Source organism: Amborella trichopoda, chromosome 13 (assembly GCF_054954075.1).
Source record: "Amborella trichopoda isolate Santa Cruz 75 chromosome 13, AtrichopodaSantaCruz75HAP2 v2.0, whole genome shotgun sequence".
Taxonomy (NCBI): Eukaryota; Viridiplantae; Streptophyta; class Magnoliopsida; order Amborellales; family Amborellaceae; genus Amborella; species Amborella trichopoda.
This window is the reverse complement of record NC_142348.1, coordinates 52,874,910-52,880,295: the sequence shown is the minus strand read 5'-3', so window position 1 is coordinate 52,880,295 and position 5,386 is coordinate 52,874,910. Positions and strand designations below refer to the sequence as shown.

General features: G+C 36.3%; 1 long non-coding RNA gene across 3 annotated transcripts; it reads left to right on the top strand.

Moving 5' to 3' along the window:
* The first annotated feature begins 3,472 nt into the window (after window positions 1–3,472).
* On the top strand, window positions 3,473–4,555 carry LOC110006544 (uncharacterized). 3 transcript variants are annotated; one of them, XR_002279584.2, is made up of 2 exons: window positions 3,473–3,626; window positions 4,055–4,555. It is a non-coding gene; the product is annotated as an uncharacterized LOC110006544 (long non-coding RNA). The 3 variants fall into 3 exon arrangements; XR_002279583.2 differs by having other exon boundaries at window positions 3,473–3,656; XR_002279582.2 differs by having other exon boundaries at window positions 3,473–3,656; window positions 3,934–4,555.
* Window positions 4,556–5,386: the final 831 nt, after the last annotated feature.

Genomic DNA, 5,386 nt, shown 5'->3' with positions numbered 1-5,386 from the left:
AATTTAAAATAAAGTTTTGCTTTACTTTCTACCGCTATACGAGAAGTACGAAATTATATGAACTACCGTAAACGTAAGACTGCCGGGTTCAGTAGAAGTTTTATGATTGATGACCAATCTTGTGATTTTTTATTAAAATTATTGGATTTTGAAGCAAACCAAACCCTTTGTGCGTCTGTTATGTAATATTTTAAAACTCCGATGCTTTGAACATAAAGCATAAATTGCCTGTGATGGATAATTTATGTTTTAAATTGATTATTGGGTTTATGTGGCCATTAAAAACCTGATGAGAGTTTGTATTCAAATATTTGATAAAATAAAACATAAATTCAGTAGGAATATGGTCTTTTGTAAACCGAGATAGGCAAATGTCATTTGCCGATACTTGGACTTAGTTTGACGTGCTAGGCTAGTCAAATTGGAAAACACGTATTGCTTGAGCATAGAGCACAAACGAACAAGGGTTAGCAGGGTCATCCCTTGATGAGGTCAGAGATGTCCAAGAGAGTGAGCTAAGGGACTGTGTGATCCTTCTGCATGATGGTAGGCCTCTAGGGATGAAGGTCAAGGCCTCATCACTGAATCATCACACGACATGTATATGTAATAGCCATATCGGAAAAGCGAGTCATCATTGAGAGTGAAACATATACATGTACGAAAGATTACCCATATACACCATAAAACTGTGGTTGTATCAGGTCTATGTAATCTTGGACTCATCTCTAGGGGAGAACTTGTAATCTATAGACTGTAATTATGTTACCTTGTTTATTGGCTGACTTTAGTGGCCCAATCATAAACTTTTGTAGTGGCCTGTGGATCATGGAACCGCTGGGTCAGCTTGAGAAAACAAGTGTGGACTATGATCCATAGTAAAAGTTGGATTTCTTTAGCGATATTATAATTCCTAAGCATAGTTGGATCTGATTCCCATCAAAATTATTTAGAATTAACTATTTTGATGTTACATGATTTTTAGATTGATTATTAGAATTTTTATCAATCTCTGGATATTTTATTTTTGCAAAATAGATTTATAAATTAAGAGATATTGCACCCCACATAATGGGGGATCTTTCCTTATTGAAATGCCTTGTTAATCAAGTCTATCAAATTTCTTTTGATTTTGGAAAACTTTGACGTTTAAGAAGTTTGAAAAGTCAAGATGGAATGAATGAGAAATCTATTCATGAAAAAGGAAAGTCTGATATTATTTTCATATTTTGATTATTTGATGAGATTAGGTTTAAGAAGTCGATTGATAAAATTCTAACACATTCGTTTGAATCATGATGGCTAATCAAATGATTGGATGACTCAGATCTCTTACCCCACATGTCTCTTATGATCAATGGTTGATCAAATCTTCATAAGAATGTCTAACACTAAGAAACCCTAACCCTTGAAAGTATTTATAAATAAGAGCCCTCCCATCTCTAAATATCTTCGCCTCTCACTATATCTTTCTATCTTAAGATGGAATGCAATCCCCTAGGGCTTCATCTAAGATCTCTCTCTTAGAAGTTTAGTAAGAGAAGGGGCACACACCAACCTAGGCTCCCTCTCTCATCTCTATCTCCATTAGAATGCTGAAAGGGGGACACACCCTACCTAGATTTAAAAGAGGGTCGTGCCCCACCTAGGTAGGTATTGAGATCTAGTGCTAGTACCTTCACAAAGTTCCCCCATTGTTCTCATATGATTAAGGGTTATAGCCTAGGCTTTTCTATACTTCAAGGATCTAATATTGACTATTAATCACGTGCGCCACTGAAGGAGGAGAGTCGGTTTGGGGTGTACTAAGTTTAGTTGAGGTAATATTTCGGCATCTTGCTTTGTGTTTTGCAGTTCTATTATTTTTTATGCTTTCTTATTCCGTGAAGCATTTTTTTTATTGAATAAAAGAAGTTGTAATTAGTGGTAGTAAGTGGGAACCTCTTTTGGTTGTTTAGTTATTTATTTCGAGTTGAATTATGGGAAAATATCTCCATATCCTCTATTTTTAAGTTTCATTTCTTGATAAACTCAATATTTCAAAAGATATCTTATAACCCGCTGGCCACTTTAAACATATTTTTTAACCTAAATAAATGCGAGAAAGACATGTTCTTTCTAAACCCAGTCCTTTTTATCTCTTCACTTATATACCCCATAGTTCTTAATTTCTCTCTCTTCCTGAGTCTTTCACTCTCTCTCCTCCCATGTTTCTCCAAAGACCTCTCTTTCCTCCTGATAACTTCTCACCTCGAGAGGATGGCTTTTAGAAAAAGCATGTCTTTTTAGATTTGTTTTGGCTAAAAAATAAGTTTAAATTAGCTCAAGGGGTTAGAAAAAATAAAATCTATAATTTTTATGGCTTAAGATATCTTTTAAAACCTTGAGTCTATTGTGAAGTGAAACCTAAAAATAAGGGGTATGGAGATATTTTCCCTTGAATTAATTATTTGGATCCATTATAAGTGTTCTAGTCGGTGAGAAAAAGAAAAATTAAAAACTATATACACCGTACTAGATCACTTTATCCAACTTTCATTAATTACATATACATAGATTGAAACTAATTTATGAAAAAAAATTTTATGCGGCCTTGACTGCATTTCTACAATACGCAGTCTAGAGGTATAAAGCATCCATCTTAAAGATAGACACAATAGGTAGTCCATCTAAAAACTCGTAACTAACGGTCCAAATGTTTTCTTAATATAATTATTATTTCTAGCTTTCAAATTTTATTTTTTTCCTATTCATGATGTCCATGTTAATTATTATATATTCTCTAAAAATTAAGATCAAATTATATGGAAAAATATATTTATTTCGAAGCCCATATTTCTACAATATCGGGCTGGTTGCATTCTAACCACGTCCATAATTTATTCATTTGTTTACTGTGATTGTTACATTTATACGAGCCATTAAATATACTAGTTTATTTGTTCTGTGAGGGGCATTATTAGATGGGAAAGATTTGTATAGTCTCCCTACATCATAGAAGTTCTATGTTGCCCCACCTTTTTAGCCGTTGATTTAAAAGGGCAAACATTCAGTCACTCAATTTGTCACAAAATGGGGGCACGGGTCAATCGGCAACCCATTTTGAAATAAGTCCGCACTAGAGAGAGAGAAACCCATTTTTAGGGAGAGAGAGAGCATGCGGGAGAAGAAGGGAACAAAGGGTTTCTTGGAGGAGAGAGAGAACACGTGGGAGAAGAAGGGAACAAAGGGTTTCTTGGAGGAGAGAGAGAACACGCAGATCAGAGGGAGAGAGGGTTTCTTGGAGGAAAGAGAGAGCACACAGATCATAGGGATTAAAACCCACCTCCAAAAAGTTGTTATCTCCATTACCCATTCTCCATTACCAGTACCCCATGGCCTCATTTTCTCTGTCTTGAAGAAATGCTTGAAAATACCCCAATCGAAGGGTTTCTTGGAGGAGAGAGAGCACGCAGATTAGAGGGAGAGAAGGCTTCTTGGAGAGAAGAGAGAGCCCGCACCATTAAAAGAGGGAGAGAGAAGTTCTTGGAGAGAGATTTTTTTTCAGACGATGAGGGCAGGAAGATCTTAGAGAGAGAGAGAGTCCAATGGCAGGCAAGACGGAACACGGTCATCTCGAAAATAGGGTATGCTCTTCGTCGTGCCTAGGCCTCTAGGTCAGCACCCAAGGCTCTCATCTTCGCCGTTATTTTGTAGATCCCAGATTTGATATTTTTCAATTTTCTTTTTTATTTAATTTTAGATGTGTGCTTGCCTGTGTGTATGTTTTAAAGTAATTTATAGCATCATTTGTGAAATTTATAGCTTTTTTCTCTCTCTCTCTTTCTAGCATTATTTATAAAATTTGGAGTTGTTTGTTATCACTCTCTCTATCTTTGTTTCTTGAATGATACTAATTTTGTGAATTTTGTGAAATGGGATTTGAATTCTAAGGTCTTTGTTGGAACTGTGCGGATCGATTTGTACTTAAATTGTAGCGAGATTGGAAATGCTCGTAAGGTGTTTGATGAAATGGAGGTTAAGGATGCAATCACTTTTACCCCGATGATTTCAGGTCATTGCAGAATTGGTGAATTGAGTTTTTCTCAAGAACTCTTTGATGTCATGCCTGAGATAAACACAGCTTCATGGAATGCTTTGATTGATGGCTATTTAAAGGGTGGTGATATAGAAAAGGCCGCTTCGCTCTTTGATGAAATGAGTCATAAGGATTTGGTTTCTTGGACCACCATGACCTCGAGATTTTCAAAAAATGGAAGGTTTAAAGAGGCAGCTGTGTTCAAAGAGATGGAGGCCCAAGTTGTGAGCCCTGATGCAGTAACCATGGCTACAATGATCTAAGCTTGCGCACACCTAGAGGGCCTTGATTTAGGGAGAGAGATACATAAATATGTTAGCTGAAATGGTTTCAATCTTGATGTCTTTATAGGATCCTCTTTGATCGATACGTATGCAAAACATTCTCAGGCGTAAGAATTGTATCTCATTGTCTGCAATGCTAGTCTTTTTTACTTTCTTGTGATCATAATAACAATTATGTTTTTCTTACTTTTAATCTCTTGAAACACCAAGGTGCAAGCACCATAGAGTAGTATTCTACTTTGCATCAGATGATCCCTTACATCCTGACTCATTGCTCTATAAATTTGTGCATGGCGACGACTCATCCGGAATGCATCCTAGGGCTGCTTTAGATTTTATCAACCCCCCAAGTCACTTAAGAATGGAATTTAACACGAAAATACCCCTCCTCAAACAATGATTAGAAATAATTAAAACATTTATTTTCTCTCCATATTGTTTCTTTTTTCTTCTCTCTCTATACTCTCTTCCCTGCATAAGCGGAAGCTTGGGTGATGCTGGTGGTAGCAATGCCTCTTGGGTCTCGCCCATTGTATATTTCTTCTTGAACCGGGGGCTCTGTTTTGAGGGTGGAGGGAAATTTGTTTGAAGATGCTTTTCAATGTTGTACTTTGTATGATTAAGATTAGAGTCATCATAATTTGATTTTTGAGACTGACCAGTTCGTTTTGATTTGGGGAATACAATTTTTTTTTGTTGTAATTTGGGGAAGGGACTTGTGGCGTGTCAATAACATGTCTTCCTCATTTCCCCAAAGCTTGGCGCATCAGTAATGCCTCTTCTTTGTAATTTAAGGAAAGAAGGAACCTATGGAGTCGCAGCAATGCTTCCATCCTTTGTAATCGAGGGAATTAATAGTCAATTGTTGCAGACTTATTTTTTTTCTCTCTCTCTAAAATTGCTCTTTGTATCTGTAAAACCAGCTAGAAGAAAAACCAAAAATTGACTTTTTGACCTATAAGACCTTTACTTTGTTTCTCTCTCTACCATGGCAGTGGTTGAAAATCTCAGCTTTCCTCATTCA